The sequence below is a fragment of the Plodia interpunctella genome, chromosome Z (assembly GCF_027563975.2).
Source record: "Plodia interpunctella isolate USDA-ARS_2022_Savannah chromosome Z, ilPloInte3.2, whole genome shotgun sequence".
NCBI lineage: Eukaryota > Metazoa > Arthropoda > Insecta > Lepidoptera > Pyralidae > Plodia > Plodia interpunctella.
The window spans coordinates 6284228-6305711 of NC_071324.2; the positions used below are offsets into that span (position 1 = coordinate 6284228).

Genomic DNA, 21484 nt, shown 5'->3' on the forward strand with positions numbered 1-21484 from the left:
CACTATAGTTATAGGTAGAGGTACGCAGTCTTGATATCACTCTGCTCCATGGAATTAGTACTCATAATTCCATGGATATATGTACTATCCATACTCAGTAGATACTCCGTGCACTTACTAATTTCATGCTCTACTCTTTGGAATACAAAATAGAAAAATTCTGATTTCCATGACACATAATGAACTGTTATGAAATGGTGTCTTATTGATGTTTAAATCATGGAATTAGTATGGTTGAAATATAATTTGTTAATGAAAACTTTGTATATATTTACTTAGTGAATTTTTTGTGATTTTCTAAGCACAAGTTAACATAACTGATAAAACATGTCGAGCGAAACTTCAGTGGTTGAGAAGGAACCATCTGTAGAAGTCCTATTTGAAAATGAAATTTCCTCAGAAGATCCACCCATGGAAGAATGGTCCTCTCTTGAATTTGCAGTGCCCGAAGAAAATATAAAACGCTTACAATATAGTAAAGGACTCTATGATCCGGGGAGTGGTGAAATTTGTACTAAGTATATACCCCTTTCTGCCAGCTCTGTATTTAGACACGTCTATTATAACTATCCAGGAATTAAAGATCCTGGAATTGAAGATGCACTTCTGTTACCAGAACCAAAGATCATCTATCCTGATGACGGACAAGAATTGTACTTACATATTTGCGAGGTGATGGGTATAAGTCCGGTTAGACCTTTTTATCGAGGATTGATAGAGGATAAAATAGATTTGAGTTACTACGGCATAAACCCGAGTGGATTTAGAGCTATAGCAACTGCGTTGAGAATGAATAGGTTGGTTACGGTACTCGACTTGACAGATAATTGGATAAACGAAGATGGTTGTTTTCATTTAGGTGAAATGCTGATAGACAACTTTACTTTAAAAGAAATTAATCTCACTGGTTGTCGGATCGGCCCCGCAGGAGCTAAGCGTCTATTAGCAAATCTACCTGCAAACCATGGCCTGAGAAACTTAAATCTCTCTAGAAATCTTCTTTTAGATGATGGCGTAGAATTACTTGCTAAAGCTATATTTAAAGGTTCAAGTTTGAAAAATGTGAATCTCAGTTATAATAAACTAAGTGGCAAATCTCCTTTATTATTAGCCGAAGCCTTCGAAACCAACAATAAACTTTCTCATTTGAATTTGTCCTGGAATACCATGTTATCTCCAAATGCAATATTTGCAATGTGTACTCAACTTTCTGGCAATCTATTCTTGGAAGAATTGGATTTATCTTGGAACTCTTTAAGTGGAGCTCGTGTAGGCAATGCCTTAAAAATTTTGCTGACCAACCCTAAGATTCGAAATTTATATTTAAGTAATAATAAGTTAGAGGGGCCAGCTATTAAATCAATTGCAGTTAATTTACGAAGAGCTACGAAGCTTGAAACTTTGGATTTGTCTTTTAATCCTTTGACATCAGTTGATACAATAATTCTACTGGATCGTTTGAGAGACCGCAAAGTGAAATTGAGGCGGCTTATGCTTGATAACGTGCCTGTGGATTCAGAGTTTATGATGCTCCAAAAAGAGATACTTTCTCTTAAGCATCGTAGTAATACTGTAATTAGTCATGGTAGATATAGAGAAAAGTTTATTCCAAAGTATATTGATATTAGAGAAATAGTATTTGATAGATGTGAAGCGATCTGCAAAAAGTCTAAAAAGAGACCAATTGATATAGCCTTGGTGATTCAACAGATGTATAGAGATGATAAAGAGCCAATGAGTACTAAGGTTTTTGCACAGACAATAAGAGAGCATGGCGCGCAGATTGATGATGATTTGATTGATGAGCTGAGTAACAGGTTCCCAGGTCCAAAACATGAGAAAATGAAACTGATCAGCTTGCCCGCGATGATAGACTACCTTAAGCGTAAATGGCCCGATCGAAAACTTCCTCCGACTCCTCCTCCCGAGCCAGAGCCCGAACCAGTTCCAGAAACCAAAAAAGGCAAAAAGAAAAAGTAACGTTTTTTATTTTATATGCTTTTACTAAACTATTAGACTTTTTTTAGTGTTTAACAACCTATTTTATAATGTTTTAAGATAATTTTAGTAATGTAATTTTAATTTATATGACACTTATTTTAATTATTTATTTTAATTTATATGCTACTTATTTTTAGTAATTTAATTTTATGGCAATTACTTTCATTATTTTTATTACTAAATCATTTACTACTTCTGCATTGTTTTAATCTTGACATTATCATATTCGAAATAGAGTCGATAGCATCCTAACTCCTTTCCTGTCTCCCTTCTATCCATCTCCGTCTCTTCTCCTTTCCGATTCTCACGCAATCGAAGTTACTTCATCAGTTTTCTATTTTTTTTCTGAAGGTTCTGCTTGTTTCTGCATTTACAAAAAATCTACGTCAAAAAGATCGAGCAAACATTGATCGTAGTTTTTCGTTTGTAAATTTACATAAAACGATCGAAAAAAAATGGGAACCATTGATAAAGTGAACTTCGATTGTATGAGAATCACGCCCCTGATCCGTGTACTTACCGTCGTATCGTAGTACCTACCAGTTCCATGGTCCAAAGATTGGTATAAAAATATTGCCTGCCATAATGGTCAAACGCTGCAGAAAGAAGCTTCATAGAAAGCTTTCATCCAAACAATGCATTGCAACAGTCACAGCAATGACGGATGTCTCGTGATCTCAAAGGTAGAGTAAAACAAAGGACTTCCACGGAAGAAACCGGAAATGAAACTGTATTTATTAGAAAAAACACGAATCTTATATATTTTTAATTTAATAGACTTCAAAAGAAAATTCTTTTGAAGAAAATTCTACGTATTCACGTATCGTGTTACAAGTTCATAATCGGTTTAAATACGAAGAATTAAAAATCATGGTAAATCACGGAATGGTAGTACTGATATTTGTCTTCAATGCATATTATTGATAAATATGAGTATATTTATATGTAATATGCTAATAATTGCGGTCTTTTAATGTTTGCAAATTCACGTATGGTACAAACAAATAATTACAAAATTAAAGCGCTCCCCTCAGCCTGTCTCTATATATGCTTTAAAAGTACGTAATAGAATCTGACGCGGGTTTTTTAAAAAATGTATGATTATGAAAATGTTACAAATTAAAACTTAATTTATAATATGTTGAAGAAAATGGGTAGAAATCAGCGATTACCTTTATATATCAAGTGGCCGCCGCGTCTTCAGCTTGCCAACAAATTGATTTTAGTTTTACTTGCTTTAGCATTGAGAAAACAATTTTCTAATGGAACGTACGTCGTGTCGTAGTGTACCGATGTTTGTCCAATTGACTTCAATTTTTATATCTGGGAATTGACCTCGTATTCATTTGTTTACTCCTATCCGTTAAAATAATTTAAAATTATACGTTTTCTTTAGATTTTTGGACTTGATCGGTTTCCAAAAAGTAGACAATTGAAATGTCAGTTACATGAATCATCTTTTTTCACAAACTACGAATTCAACTTAGATAGATGAAATCTTTCTGTCCGTATTTCTATTGTTCAGTTCAATAACTAAATGGAGAAAGAATTTAAGTACTTAGGTCAGTAATTAATAATTTACGCGTATTTTGCAAATTCAACTTTGTACTCCAGAAGGAAATTATAAACCAAAAAGATAAATATTTTAAGATAAAGTATGTAAAAAGCGTTTTAACTCGTTCTATCAATGCTGAATTATATTAGTTTGATATTGACAAGGTAGATGTATATTAAGAAATAAAAATGTTAAGTACCTAAGATATTTTTATTTCTTAATCAAAGAACATATTTGCTTAAAGACTTAACATTGATGTTGTGTGAAAGCATTTAAACAAAATCAATACATCTCACAGAGACATTGAAACCGAGCCAACTGCATGGATGTGCAAATATTGAATTAAATTTTTAGCGAAAGCAATGCAACGGAAAACTAAAATAACAACTAGAACAATATAAAACTTCAATTTTAAACCCGCATTTGTAAAACTGTGTTTGAAGTTTTTATAAGTGGGCAATTAAACTTTAAAATTGATTGATAGAGTACAAAATAAATTACTATTTAATACACATGAACAGTTTTATTTTTTCCATGTAGTAAGAAAACATATGAACATTACATATCTAACTCGAAATCTGATCTAAATATTTGGACTACAGGTAAGCTACCTACAAATCGTTGAAAGTTGAAAGTGTAATCGCTGTCTAAAAGGTTTGCATTGTTCTATAAGCTTTGCAAGACGTCACTTGCGCGAGCTTGCTTTGTTGCAATTGCGATACCTATAGAAAACATTGGTTGTCCAAGAAATTGGGCAAGCGGTAGCACTAAATTCTGTCTGCGGGAAACTTTTCAAAAACGTCGCGCTAATTTAAACATGAAATCCGTACATTTTCTAAAAAAGACAAATGTTGTTGTTTGGGTTTCTTTATGTGGCGTAACCCACAATAAGTATTAGGTAATATTCCTACATAGCCTTACATAGTGAAAATAGATTTAGAATATATTTCATAGGCCCTTAGATAGGCCGTTATCAGGCTCGTAATTAGTTATTAAAGTTTTTTGGAGAAAAAGCTGCGTTGAAGTTTCCGCCGCTTCCAGTTCAACTGTGCTCGGGAAGTCGTCAGAAGACTTAAAAGTAAATTTTTGACGCCTTCATTGAGTAAAGAATTTTGAATTTTTCAAGATTTCGTTGCTATGGGCCGAGATGAGACCTATATTGGGAAATTGGATGAGCCAAATGTTGAGATTTATATTGTAGGTTAGAAAAATAAAAATATAGTTTATTCCCTGCGCAAAATGTGACCATTGGCTGAAATGGTACATGAGAAATGGCCAGGGATACTTTTAAAATAAACTTTATTGGTCAAAGTATTATTTATACATACGAATTATTTTTATATAATTAAATTGATTTATATAATGAATTAAAATAGTTCGGTTTACTAATACAAGTAACTTTAATTGCTTTCAACTTTATTGATTGATTAATTAAAAAATAAGTTTCAGATTGAGCAATGAAATGTGCTTTTTATTGTACATGGCTGATGAAATTAGTAACGCAACCAGCTAAAGCCATATCACATTTATGGTTTTATCTGGGTGCGTTAATATTGACCAAGAAAAATAAAACATATAGACGTTATCAACGTGGAAGTGGAGTGCCCTCACAAAATGGCCGCATTCTTGATCGCCCTCGTAGTTGGGGCTGAGATCTTCAATCACAATATGTGTAGCCGTCCAATCTTCCCGCGATCATATTTGTTCAACTTTGTCATAAGATATTACTTGTACTAACCTAAAAGATTTGTTAAACTTTTATTCAGGAAATTATTTTCTTCTCTGAGCATTAACTTCTGTTCTGGGAACTAAATAAAAACCTAGAAATTTCCACCTGCTTCTCCTTCCGCAAAATTATAAAAGTCAATCAAGGGAAACATACTATAAACTGTATTTGTTTGTAATTCTTTCCATATGCGATGAACTAGCAAATAGACATTAAATAAGCCCATGTGCTGTTAATTAGTTCGAGACCTATAAATTAGTGATACAATATTTGATTCTCACTTTTACTATAAAAAAGTATGATACGCGTGGTTATGCAAATCTATGGAACGTTTGATGATACCTTAACGAGCACAGTTAATTCGGGTTTCTCCATTTTTATTCAAAAGGTGCGCAACATGCAAATGTACTATTAATTTCAATTTAAGTTACCGGCACGATACGGCTTTTCGGTTGTAGGAAAATGGAAATGAAGCGTTGTGTATCCAATACCTGCTTTCATTAGTTAGATAACCTATATATTTTCACAGCAACCAACTACACAAATTTGACCGATTTATATGAGTGCTATGCACAGGCGCGTGTGATTTCAGCCATCAATAAGACTATTACACATCGAAAACGTAGTATCACGAATGTAGACTATCAAAGTATATAAAACTAATTTACAACTGTAAAATATTTCCGGTTAGTAGTAAAGTCGCTGCGAAACTTTAAAATTTTAACGTTAATTTTTTATGTTAATCATGCAACTGCAACCAGGCAAACTGATAAGATAGAGACAGCATTCATATAATAAAACGTGGACTTAACTAAAGCGACGTATAGGCGTGGCGTGATTTGGCTTGATTTCCACTCCCAGTGCTTAAATATCACGGGTTAAGAAAGCACGTCAAACTGTTGGTTCCGATGGCTGTCACTTTACCTGCCATTAAGCTAATATGTCTTGTACTAAAAGACAATTTTAGTTAATAGTTTTTTAGTTCACTTTTATCAAATAATTATATTATACATCCCTCGGCTTCACCCTGTTCCTTTGTTTGTCCAACTCTTGAACAATTTCCAAATAAAAGGTCAAATCAATCCAATGTTCGGTTTAAACATGAAAAAACGAAATTTTAATTTTGAATGCGGTCATTTTATAATGGACATATTGCTCTATACAAAGAGGCCTTTTTAAACTGCGGACATTTTGCTCCCGTGACATCCTAAGTTACGATTTTTTTATCAAATTACGGTTTTTTTATCAAAGTGAATATTTTGCTTTAAAGACCACTTCAACTTTCATATTTCAATAATGTATGCATGGATATGCGTTATTTAATTTAAAAAAGATCGAATGCATTTGTAGGAAAGTTAAAATAAACAGGGTATTTTCTCACTTTACGCAACACTTCAACAACATTTAAGAAACTTTTGAAATCAGTGAAAGTACAAGTAGCACAAAATTCTAACTTTAGTTACTTATATATAGTTCCATCTGGCAATTCTTATTTCATATGTTATAAAATTTCGATTAGTAATATAATTACAAATGTACATCAAAATCAAATTGCCAGAAAGCTAGTCCATTCAAACAGAATATCCATTCCAACATCACTGTGAAAATCGATGGAGAGATAAAGGATTGTTCATCATTATTCTAGTCACCATGTAACTGTTAGAGCGTTATTCCGGTGATATTGCTAGGAAATTAATCAATAAGTTAGTGACAAACCGCATCATAGGTGTACCATTTCGTAAATACGTTATGCTAATATTTTGCGCCGTGTGGTTCCGCCCTAGAATAGGACTTCCGTGGGTGGCGTACGAGGCGACTAAGGACGAGGACTAACATAAAGCCTCAGTCGCAGACGTCAGGCAGGCGGCCAGTTGTAAAAATCATAGCCAAGTCTAAAATAATCACAAACGCAAAGTATGCGTACTTTGCCTTTGTGTACACTTATATTTTTGTATGTGATTTGTGAGCTAAGTCTATATGAAACCACTAGTCCAAAACTTTCATCCTTTTAGAAAATACCATTGAATATACTGGCCGGCCAATATTTGGTGCAAATATTGACTTCACTTCCCTGAATTTGTTCAAAAACGGTATGTATTTTATTTTACATTCAAACGAGTGCTCAGTTAGTTAAAGCTACGGTGAATGTTTTATTAAGTTTCTCTCTGAATTAACGGCAACAGGTTTTATTACATTTCAAAGGTTATAAAATACAGGTTTTATTACAATTCAAAGGTTATAAAATACTTGGCTGTAGCGCAATGAGTTTTAAATAACTTGATGTAGGTATTGAATTAATTATATAAACCAGATCTAGGGTGTTAGTACCTGTGACATTCTTTAACAAATTACATTTAAAAGAACATAAAACATGAAAGTATGATGTATTGAAAGTACCTATGCTAATATTGAATGATAGCGACCTCGATTTCACTTGCGTAAAACCATAATAAAAACATTTGCCATACCATAAAGCGTAACAAAAAAATTTAGAATAAAACAAGCAAGTTTAAATTACTAGCTTTCTATGGTGGTATATATGTATAGGTACCATCAGCGTTTAACGACCGCGCGACAAGATATTGGGGTACTTTAATATAACTTGCAGTTGTAAAACTTTCAGAGAAGCATTTATGGACCTTTAAACGGCATGGAACTATTTAAAAAGCATATAAAATGTACAACGTGCTATAACATTTAGCCGCTAAGCTGCATTTTCTTGGGCAGTTATATTCGTAAGAATACTTATTGTCATAAGTGGTTTTAGACGGATTGAGACTGCCTCGGTCGAACCTTGATTTGAAGGGGAGTCGATATCGATTTAGTTGCATTACTATGGACAACAACAATTTTGGGCCACAAATTATCTCCTGTTGACTGCGTTTTTGCAGTCCATTGTTTACGATGCAAATTAAATTTAAGTCGGCGTGTTAACCTCATTAATATTAATTCATATTATTTTAAATTAGATATATTAATTCTGAAAATCTCCCTTTATTATTTGTGTACTAGAAGGTTCTGCACGTGGAAAATTTTGTAACAATATCGATGAATAGAGTTTCTTAAAATACATCAATCCCGTCTCAATATTAATGAGTAGGTGACGTCTGTAGAATGAAATACATAAATGCCTTGCGTAGGTTTCCAGGATTACTCAATCATTTTCAAAAAATATCATAATTGATATATTTTTAAATGATTGAGATGTATTATCATAAAAGGAATAAGATTTTTTTTGGAATTTTTCTTTTTATGATAATTTCACGAAAAGAATAATTCTACAAAAATAACATGACCCACCACATAGGGACTTAGTATATGCGGCGCACAGAGTAGGTAGATAGACCACAGCCATATAGAGATTATATTCGTAATAATGATGACAATTTCTTTTTTGTGAACAATTGTAACACTGCCTACTGTGATATATTTAAGCTCCTTACATATTTTACTTTGGCGAAATAGAAGTGAAATGGCCAAGTTCACATAAACAAACATACCTCTCTATAAACCCACAAAATCACGAACAAAAGTAATTCTCATTCATTTTTATTGTTTGTGGGTAGAACACAAGGTTTTCTTTTGTGCTAAATGAGTTATGGGCTGTTGTGATCGATGGCTGCACAGGGAGATTAACATCGCTTAAATAGAACAAAGGCATACATTATATTCATATTTCTATAAAGTTAATATATAGCTTGATAAAAATATAATCAACATCTTAATCGTAATGCCTTAACAGAGAAGCGCTGCGGGGTCGAATTAAACTAATTACGTATAACTCTTTCCGGTGTTGGCGTGGTTTCCGTTTTCGGATAACTTTCAAATAAACCTACTAAAAGTTGTCCCGGAAATTTCGTAAAGAGTTTATTATTGTACCTCTCAAAATAGCTGCATATTTTATTATTATTAAAATGTAAAATAAATCTTGTTATGTATTTTAGTACAAGAAATTTTACTTAAAAGTAAATAGAATATATTTACTTATTGTGAAACACACACAAACATATAAAGAAAGACTTGTGTGCCCGCGTGTTACGTTAAGCAAAATTGCCCAGCACTGATTTTCAGCCGTTGCCTAGTGTGAGTGGCGCCATTGACAAATACATAATAACAAATAAAAAAAAGAAAGATATGTATATAATAAAGGTAAAGTATTAGTAACAAAATCTATTATATAAGTATTGCATTATGAACGCAATGCTTGCATGTAATGCAAATTGGTACGAATTAATTTAAATACGATACTAAATTTAACTAATCTTTATTGATGATCTTATTAGATTATTATTATCTTTGGGGTTTGGGGACGTTACCTGCGTGGGACCTTTAATGAATGTATGTATATTCTATACGTTTCTCTTAGGTACCTACTTGTTATTCTAGAAAACAAGGCAAGCTATTCGTTATTTATTGCCAAGGAAAAAGATTAACTCTGATTACAGAATATAAGTTGGCAAACTTCCTCGCACATCTGATCCGACGATATAAAAGAACATAAACTCCGACGAATGAGGTTTCCCTATTAACGAAAATACAGACATATATATTTCTAGAATAAATGTATGGAGTATTTTTCCTTTATCTTAGATGAAAATTGAAGAGTATGTGGTGGTTCAATGGTTCGAATTCAGATTTATACCAATTTGATTCATGTATATAACTTTTCATAGCGAAGTTCTTGCCTCCGTGAAATAAATAAATGTAATGGTTAAATAGGAATAATTAAATAGTTTTAATTTTAAAAAACTCTCTACTCTAGTACGATGGGCTTTCATATTTCGACTCAAAAGCAAAACACTAATGTGCTCATTTAGAGAACCAGACATGCCAATATAAAAAAAACTAATAACAACATTAATATGTGCAATGTGTTATATCGCACTTTCGTCACATACTTACTGATGAAAAGAACTTTTTTTTCGTACATATATCATGTGATACGTAATTTTTTGAAATTATTTAAACAGATGGCCCTGTGGTGTGGTAAGGTATTAACCTTATCAAATAAAATGCAGGCGCCGCCGACCGCCGCACACCGCCCATCTTTCAACCAACGTCTTATATCAATGTCAACTGAAAAATATATTTTTTGACCGCCTTTTTACGCGACGTAATAGCGTAATACCGGGCAAATTTTCAGTTTAATGCTCCTTTAAACTTATAATAAATTATACAACCATCCGTGAATGAATCGAATCAATGATCAATGTATTTTTCAAGATATTATTATATCTGAATACAACAATGTATATTTTTAGGGCGACATTTTGACTTGTATTTGAATTGTTGACGTTATAGCAAAAAACTGGCAAGATGTGCTCCTATGACATAACAAAATCAGTGGTAAAATAATACGCAGCAGTAACGCAGAGACTTGCAGTGCTCTACCGGCAATGCCTCAACAAAGGGAATATTTTACAGCTTGATTGAGGTTCTAGAATGGAAACAGTTATGTAACAATTGTCAAAGAGGACTGAGATCCTATCAAATGGAGAATCAAATTAAAAAGCATATAAGTACTATGATATCCATTATTGGATAAAGATCCATTACTGGATAAAGATCCATTACTGGATAGAGCTATTTTTTTCCATTCATCTTTGTATCGACCCTATTTTATCAACTGGATTCCACCAAATGGATATATTGGAAAAGAGGGACGCTTGGATATGGTCTGGCGATTTATAAAACTTCCATAAAAATCTGAACTCGAATAATATGTTAGATATTTCACCCTCACGTATCGTACGAGGACACAACTCAGAGACAAACTTAAATTACACGACAGCATTCCCAAATAGAGTTCATGCCAGGTCGTAAAGTGTCAGCCGAATCTTTAAGAAATGAAGCTTTATTTTTCGTCGGCGCGTAACGCGAAGATTAGATGTGCCCTTTTTTGCAATCAATTAATGACAAAATTCCATAGAATAAGCAAATAGGAAAATAAATAAAATTCTGTAAATATTTTTAACATGTCTGAATAAAAGAAAAATGTTGAAAAAGTTAAGACCGCGTTTGAATTAAATGTATAACACAATATACTTTTTATTTTAGGTATGTAAAGCTATTTAAAAATCAACTTTTATGTTGGAATATGTACATTCAAAAATTCTTTCCACTGAAATGCTCGTTCGAAAAATAATAAGTAGCTTTATATTTAATGGCTCGCATATGGTGGACGATCCATTAGACTGCTGCCTGGCTTCCATTACGTGACACAGCATTTAATGTAACAGAAGCTGAAAGGAGACTAAATAATATTTTGTAGCTAACTTAAATTTGCGGAGTCGGTCGCGTGGAATTCAATTATTTAAAAAAATTCTTTTTAAATAATTGAATTCCGTATTTTGGTCGTATTTAGGCTAGTCACAGCCCCGAATTCAACTGAAAACAAAAGAATGAGAGAGACACTTCCCATTTATCCCATTAGTATATATAGTACAGCAGGAATATAGGGTAATTTTGACATTGCACAAATGTTGTCAACATGACAAATCCATGTCTGAAATGTGATAAATCGCATATACAATATGGCTGATCTGGTAGTGAAAGTAAAAATTTCACATTCTTCTTTCATTGTAATATCTTTTGTAAGTTGTGTGTTATGTATATTGTGAAAATTTGTGCAATGAATAAAAAGTTATCATGTTTACATCTAAAAGATTTTCATCATGATTTAGGAATGTGAATTGGAAGTGAATATGAAACAGAGTTCGGCGGTCCAGTGGTTTGTGCGGTTTGTCTGCCATAGTGGCAATTAAGCTATAATGGATAACAATTTACTATCCCAAGCTCCCCCTGCCCCAAAAATCATCATTAATGTTAAACAATTGGTTTCAATTGTATTTGCATCAATCAAAATTGGACCATAGCATAAGTGTGGCCAATAATTATCATAATTGCTGACAGATTCATATAGGATTCCTCGTTTTTGTTGGTGCTAGGTAGTTGATTCGAATAGGAAGATCAGCGACTGATGAAAAGTTCTGACTATCCTAGGCTAATTAAAATGATGCGCACTTAAATCAGGGTTTCCGAACATTTTACGTTCGCAGATCATTTATTTATTTACTTCACTTTTGTTTAAAAATAGATAGCTTGTGTACGTCCTACATATTTCATTGTTTCGTTCCATCTATTAATATTATACATTTGTTTATTTCTATGTTTGTTACTCTTTCATGCATACATTCATACTGGATGTGTGCATGTTTTATCCCGAAATTCCCACGGGAACAAAGCTCTGGACGCAGCTAGCTTTAGTTGACGAAGCTGAATACTTTTAATACTAATTCGAAAAACTGGGTTGGGTTGGTTATTTTAGAACTAATTTAGCGTAAATTCTGAATAATTAAGTGCTGGATAGTTTTTCGATCCACACTTGAAAATACTGACAACTGGGTAAACTCGATTAGACTTTGTTTCATTTCAAATGATAATAAAGAATAAGGTTGAAATACTTATTAAACTTGCCTTCAACAAACTCAAGCGGAATAAAACAATTTAAAAATATTTCAATCTAGTAAAACCATTTAGCTAATAAAAATTCTCTGCAGAATATTATAAAGAACAATTTATATTTTGTGAAATTAAAACTAATAAAAACAAATTATTAAAATAAATAAAACATTTCTTTATTTTCTATTCATTAAGAACAATTTTGCTAAACATTTCTATTTCCGTTATGAACAAATGAGCTATTTCCCGCCACTTCGCCCACAACAAAATAAATCGGATGTTTTCATATACAAACTTTCTCACATTTTTCTGGTCTCTGGTGGTAGAAAACTGAAAAATAGCCTTTGTTTGAACTCTAATTATTATATTCGGGTAGAATTGAATGCATAATTAATAACGGTTTTAGCCATGGAAACATTGCAAACGGACTTATGTTTTCATAATTTTAGCCAGAAAGTAAAAGTAGTTGTTACTCGATAAAAGGGAGCATAACCATAGTACACCTATCTTTAATACTATATCCTGATACTTTATCCTAAATATAGTTATTATAACTATCTGAAAGTAAAAAAAGAGTGAGTTGAAAAACAAAACTCATATGTACATCGTCTTTTCATCTAATATAGATGGAGGTGCTATAGAGCTACACTTAGTAAATCCATAATATCACATTCGTAATTTTAATGTGGACATTTTGAAAACAATCTTGGCACCCTTTGAAAAAAAACTCACTCGGAAATACATCTGAGTACTTCAAGTTAATACAATACCTAGGTAATATTTAAATCTGTCTATTATGCTTACACGGCTAAACCGATTGGTTAATTTTGATGATATTTGGAATAGATAATTATAAGTTACCTTCTTGAGGTCAAACTGCGTTCGGAGGCGCGAGAAAACCCGAGTACAAACAATATATAATCCGTTTTTAAAAAATACAGCATGTTTACGAGTAGTTTATCCATCAGACAAACATCATATACATATAGAGTACCGGAGGAAACACCTCTAAAATGAATACTAGGTATTAATGGTAAACGATTTTGGCATTTAAGTGAACCACGTATTTCATAGTACATACATGCCACATAAGGCCTAATTACATGTACGTTGGTAGCTTGCAACCTAATACTTACGATAATTTTGTCAAAAAAAAAACAAAATTATTTTAAAGGGTGCGCTGCTCCGTCAAATTTCACGTTGATTTACTTGAATTTTGCCGCTAACGTTTAGACAAAATTGCGTTTTTCAGCTCACTTTTACGTTAAACGGGTACGTGACAATCTTTTCATAACAAAATAAAAAGAGGTTTTTCATTTTTTACATAACTTAATTATTTATCAGTTTCATGCTAAAAATTAAATTACTACCTAAACGCGTTGAAAAAGGCAGACGTTGCATAATACATAATGCGACGGCTGCCTTTCTGGAGATGCTGGAACACTACTTTCTTTTCTATTAAAGCACTAATTACTGCTCGGGACTCTAATACAAAAAACAACTCATATAAAGATCTTATCTTAGCCTTTCTTAAGTTTTATATTTGAAATTAATAACGCAAATGGTTACCTATGCGAATAGTATAAAACGGAAATTAATATTGGAAAATATTTTTTAAAACATAACATGGTCAAATAGTGCTAGCTTCAAAAAAATTAAGTCACTATTTATATGTACCCAATGTTTTTCAAAAAGCTTTATGCTTAATTATACTACCATCCCGTCCGGCTTCGCTCGGATATAAACAAGAATCTATACCTACACCTAAACTTTATTCAGCAGCAAACAGACAGAGGACTTATATATGAAGTGTCGGGATACGGCTGTCTGACTCTCAACTCTCTAACAAACTCAAAAATACGAAAAATTATGATCAAGTCAAACCCTTTCGCTTGTTTCTTTCTAAGTAACCAGTTGTTTGAACTGGCCTTAATTACGGCCTTCCATAAAACGTTCTAAAATGAAATATAAGGATAAATAAATACCGAGATAATAATGTAATACATAAATAAATCTATGGTCTAATCCACACAAATATTGGTAAAATTAATATTTATAAAGAATTAATTCTAAAGTGCCCGTAAGAAAATTTTTGTTCTGGACTACTTCTTAGGTTGCATTGCGTTTTGTCTTGTACTTTCGCATAAAGGATTATTATTGATTCGATAAGCCCATCCCGGCTCTAATGACCGGCCTTAAAACCCACAGGCCTTGGAAACCACAATAATCGACAGAAATTGTGAAAAAAGGAGGCCATTGCCCAGCAGCGGGATATATAAAAAAGCTAATAAAAAGCCCGCTACGTGGGTACACTCATCGCCCATTCGCCTTACCCAAATGGAAAGCCATTGCCCCAACACTGATATTAAATTGCTATAATGGCATAAAATTTGTTTAATGAAGTACTTCAATGCTCCAGTTTGAACAGCATTTATAAAACTTTTCCACAATTTATCTTTTCTGATGAATAACTAGTGATTTTTGGTAAGCTATTCGACACATTAAGAAAAGTTCATTCTTCTCATTGAAGAATCACATTTTCTTGCGCGTTAAAAAATAATTTAAATGTTCGCGTGAATTTCGTTGAAGAGTTATACATATTTGCTTAATCAATTACAGAGTAACAATTCAGGGCAGTCATTTATCATGCCACGATGACCTATTTTCTCAGAAGGCTTGGTTACAATATTGTAAAGGGCGTTAATGCTCGCACTCTCTTCGATTCTTTTCATTTTATTATATGAAAATTCAAGCTAGTAGTAAAATTTTGGTATGGTACTATGGAGCAAGAAATTTATGTCTTGGTATTCGATGTTCGTTTATATTGATATATCAACATAATATAATCAGACGTATTCAACCCATAATTTTAGATGTGTTGGTCCCATGAAATTAGTAGGTACTAGTTGTACGTAGTACCTACTAATTCCATGGTTGGTCCTTCCTGGCTTCCCGTTTTTACGCCACTTTCAACGTCATGTGTCAGTGTTATCCATCATTTTACTGTCAGCCAAACAATGTATCATCTGACCATACAGCATTAGGTACATATTTAAATTATGTAGTTTATACTGATCTTTTACTACCTAACTAGTGAATTACTAAAGACTGAGATGAACTGAAAGATTGGTTTCACATAATTATAGTAGCTAACTGCTCTAAATTCCTTTGATATTTAAAGAGCTATTTAAACTTACTTTGACTGGATTTTTTAAAACGGATAGCCGTTTAATAATATATAGATATTATTTAGCGAATCATTCGATTTAATGCATTTGTATTAAATTCAATGATTTTACTTATCGTTTAATCCCTTATCACTTGAAAGAGCTAACTTTCTATATCCCTTTATTTCAATAGGTATTATATTTTGCTAAGCACCATCCTACAAAACAATTCCATTAATTTGAATTGTTTACTTTCAGAGATAAGGTTTACGAGTTTTGTGATCCTTAATTCTCATTATTTTTCTTATTCTGTTGATCTTTGCTTCAGCCACTTCCAAATTGTTTGGTTAGATTTATCACAGCAGAGATAAATTTATATGACATTTTGTATATTTTTTTTAAATATGTTAAATAACTTTAACATCCATAATTGAATGGCTTGATATTAATAATTTAAAGATAAATCTTGACAAAACAAATATAATGCATTTTAGTCAAAGACCGCTTGATACGGAAAATTATAAATTATAGAATATCAAGGCCATGTGTTGAAAGAAGTTGATTCAACAAAATTTCTAGGGCTAACTATAGATTCTAAATTAAACTGGAAACCCCATATAGATGGTCTTAGTAAAAGACTTAGTAGTTCGGCGTTTGTACTATTTAAACTCTCAAATGAATTAAACATAAAAGCGCTTCTTACAGCTTATCATGGTTTAGTGGAATCAATACTTAGATATGGAATAATTTTTTGGGGCAATTCGACAAATAAGGATATAGCTTTTAAAATGCAAAAACGCTGTATTCGCGCAATGTTTAGACTCCAAAGCACTGATAGTTGTCAGCCGTTTTTTAAAGAACACAAAATTCTTACACTTCCGTCACTTTACATACTTGAGGTAGCAACATTTGTGAAAACCAATGCTCATTTATTCTCTCGTCTAGCTGATGTTGTATTGAGGAATCATCGAAATATCTATCGATTATGCATGTACCCGTCAAAAACTGCTTTACTCGGTGATAGCATAGTAGTAGTACAACAAAATTCCAAATCAATATAAAAGCTTAAATTTAAATCTATTTAAAAAGCACCTCAAGTCTTTATTAACTGATAAATGTTATTATACTTTAAATGATTTCTTTAATGATAGACTCGGATAGAATTTAGGGCTAGTATAAGTACATTATAATTCTTTTTTTGTTTTGGATTTGTAGTGGATAGCATGCTCCTCTTTATTTATTTATATTTGCATACCTATATTCGATAAAACGTGTAGGTCTAATTCATTTTGACTATTTGTACTCATGTTTTTGGCAAATAAATGTTTTCTTTCTTTTTTTCTAACTTGTTTCCTGAAATGAATCAATTCATAGTTATAATGAAAAATTGTATTTGTTTGTCCGTCAAAGCGAAATAATTTATTTCTTTTTTATATCGAAATTGTTGGAAGGGTAGAGAGAAAAGTATAGAGATACATTTTGGCGCAAACGAAGCTGCGGTAACACCTAGTAAAGTAGAAACTTCTTGCTGTACTAACTAGATTTCAATACAGTCAGTCATCGCCGAGTAATTTGTGGGGAGTGAATCCATATGGTAGTTACTGTCAGTTGTCTAGTAGACTCGTGGAAATTACCAAAATAATTTTGTTTGTTTAAACTACTTCATTACTCCAGAGCGACCTTGTTCTTAGCCAATGCAAAACAAACATACCTTTATATCTAGCAAGCAGTTAACAACAGAACTATTCGGTGCATTGAAAATGTTTCGCGCGGTAAATGTCTTCCAACCACGTCACTTTAATATTCGTGACGACATAGTACCGTTTAGCAAGTACTTCGGAAAACCTACTAATTCCATGAACGAAAAGTGTTACACGATCGATGTACGTAATAAATGAATATGAATGAATGAATGAATGAATTACATTTAACTTCTCGATGAAGTTATGTGGCAAAACCAAAGGTTCGCTAGGAGTGGCACTTTAAAATACCTACATATTTTTTTACGTTATCGCAAGGTAACATGTGTTGTCTAATTGAAAAGGTTATTCTCATTATCAATTCCGCTAGGCAATTCTAACAAACGCGTTTATTGCGAGCTCTTTAAATTTTATTTCGTGAGGGGCGGGAGAAAGTGTAATTCCAAGCTAAGACGCGCATAGAGATTAAGTTAATGCCTTTCATTGGCCTCATAAAGGAGTGGTCTGCCTAACCCTCGGCGATAATAGGGTCTTGTCCAGTGGCGTATCTAGGAAGTCATAGGCCATTGGACCAAACTATCTGGAATCCCAACCTGAATTTGCTGTTAAAGTTTCATTATATGCAATGACTCTATATATTAAAACTTTATAGTAATCATGGCAATATTTCAAAAATGTTTTTTTTTCTTACGAATACCTACGATATATAAGAACATAGGTGCATAAATTCTATGTTCACGTTTAGCAGTTTCGTCTCTGATTTAATAACCTAATGTCTGTCAGCAACTTTAAATACTGAGTGACGATGACAATATCACTCTGCATATCTCACGATCAGGGTGCAACGAAGCTCGTGTTTGGAGAACCCGGTGTAGGAACCGTTTAGCCCTACGGTAGCTACGCCACTGGCCTTATCCTCAGGGTCGCTTATGTCTTGATTCTCCGGCGCCAACTGGATAATCTCTGTACTTAGCGATTTTTGTGTATGCAGTGTAGTATATTGAAATTTAAGTAGATACTTATTTTTTTTTGTAAGAATTTATTTGTGATCAAATTCATCGCCCAAAGTTACATTCAGTGATGTTATGACACGTTCAACAATAACAGTATTGTCGATAACATCTTGTGTCCTCAATGAGACAAAGCGGCGCGATGCGACGCTACGCGAAAATGAATGGACTTGTATATTATGTAATGTATAGACAATGTCGAACATTGTAATATATACATCAGAAGTTCTGTATTGAGTTGCACCGCAACGCTTTGTCCACAGAAAGTCAATCGAAATTGACTTCTGTGGCTTTATTCCAATGAGGACTACCCTTCATTTTATCTTGTATTTGCAGTCGCATATAAATTGCCCTGCAGGTTTATGTTCTCAAATAAATAAAATAAAAATCATTTATTGCAGGCATAGCCCATAAAGTCTTAAAGCATTATAATACTGAGTGCGCAGAGCCCTGTATGCCACTTGAGTGTAATGAGTCCAAAGGCTGCACGTGTATAGGGAGTTACAGAAAGCTTTGAAAAGCGTTATTTTCACCTGCTTGGTACAGCGTGCTATATTAGCCCTAACACACAAGGCTCTCCGCTCTCTCTCCATGTCCAGCTCGTCTCTAAGTGAGTCCGTGACCCAGTGTCCCAGGTACTTAAATAAACAAATAACTTCAAATTCATGATTTTGCTTGCGGTATACTCCAATTAGATTATAATCGCTAACTTTTTTGTATGTTAATAAGTTAAACGCTTAAGACCCGTCTTAGTAACTTTATCCCTTAATTAATAGGGCTCAAGATCCCTTTTAGCACCTTCATTCGTAACGAAGCGGTTTGCAAACTAAATTGTCTGCCTTCAGTAAAACAGCTTAATTATTCTGCATGGGCAACCACTCATAATTCATCTTCTATGATAATGAAATGAAAATGAAAGGTTTAATAACAAGATTGACTAATATTATAGATACTGAAATGGCAATTGTGTTTGTTAGCTCTTCCCGCTCTATCTACACCCAACCTTCTAGTGCCTAAAGGTTATCAAGTCAAGCCAGTAATAAATACATACTTATTATATGTCTGTTAAATACTTATTATTGTTACATGTTCAATATTAAATTTACTGTTAAACTATTATAAACCAGATTTAATATGACTGCGTGGTTTTTACCAGACAATTTCAAATACATAAAGAAAAAAGAAACAATGCCATTTTTTTCTGATCATACTAACTACGCTATAAAGTTACTAATATTAAAAGTATGATAGATATTATAGGGTGATGTGTTTACAAAGTAAATAAGTTATTTGAAAGGTATTCTCAATATTGTCGTGCGTGGGCATGAAATGAGAAATTTCGACGCAAAAATATTAATGTCAATAAATTGGAAAGGTAAACGCTTTGCAGCGAAGCTATGTATTTACGGTATTCCGCAAAGCAAAATACATTTTATATTTCTCTTGGAAATCTGAATTACATTTTAATATGTTCACTTTATGAAAGCCGTGTATTTTTAATGGTTGTATCATTCTAAAAGGAATTTATTTGTTGAATTCGTGTCATGACAACGTATTTTTGCGATATGTCATTTTGTGTGTTAAACAGTGAATGGAATCTTTGTTATTAATCAGTGAAAGGAGTCCGGAATGAATTATTTTCTTCTGGCAATGAAAATCACAGTTGATTATCATAAATTAACGCAAAGGGCACACTTGGAACTCTCCTCCTACCTTACTCGTATATAAGATTCGACGACAGTCTTCAATTTTTATAACACCTAATTTGGTAGGTATATGTCATCCTCAGACGACATCAATGTTTAATATCTCTCACATCTGAGCACTTTGCCGGTATCTCCATCAGCCGTTTGGCGTCGGAGCTCAGGGTCCTCTTTCCTACTTTTTCGCTTCCATTTCGCACGGTGGTCGGTATTATAAATCCTACTAATACTATAAATGCGAAAGTTTTGTGAGGACGTATGTCTGTTACTTTTTCACTCAGAATCTATTTAACGGATTGTTAGGAAATTTGGTACACGAGTAGAATATAACCTGTATAATATATAGGCTATTTATTATCCCGAAATTTCCACGGGAGCGAAGCCCCGGGACGCAGCTAGAAAAATATGAAGGTAATAATGTCCTCGGTTTATTATTCCAATTAGTAGACAGAACCCAGTCACGGGATACAGGATATCATTTGGGGGTATCGCAGTAATGATCGCTGGACGCGATGTGTCGACGAATTTGGCGCACCCACAGTTTGGAAGTCCGCCATGCTCGTGCTCGTTTCTATTTTATGGTATAGAATAGCCTTTATTAGCCGGTATTTTTTATTTTGTAATCTGTATTGGTACTAAAACAAATGTTTATCCGTTAATTAACTCTTACGACCTCTTGGAAGTTCTTCTTACGTATTTTTATTAGTACAGCTTCTGATTTGGGTTTACAAGATAAATAATATCTCATATGATCATATAATCACTCATGTCTCATGATACCTAGTGGCTGAAACGAAGAGATTGGAACTTCTATTGTAACTGGTAGGATTATGGTGAGGAAATAAATTATTTATTTATTTATAAGTACCAGAATAACATGGGATGGTCTAGCTAGGTACCTCTTTCTCATCTCTGCATTCCCGGTTGCGTACCTACGCGAAGTCCGGGGTCAGCGTAAATATAATTTAGAAGATTCGGCTGTGATTTTACATATATAAAATATATATAAATACAAATAAATACAAACAAATCCTCGGTTTCATTTCATACCGACTATAATTTTCAAGACGAAATTCTGAAGTTGCTTCAATTTACTATGAGAAGACGAAATACACAAAGAACGAGACGCTGGTGAATTATACCGGATTTACAAGCAGCTGA

General features: G+C 33.1%; 1 protein-coding gene across 2 annotated transcripts in view; it reads left to right on the forward strand.

The window, feature by feature from the left end:
• Positions 1 to 21484, forward strand: part of LOC128682781 (frequenin-2) — a 144564-nt gene that overhangs the window by 37187 nt on the left and 85893 nt on the right. The gene's annotated exons all lie outside the window — the stretch shown is intronic.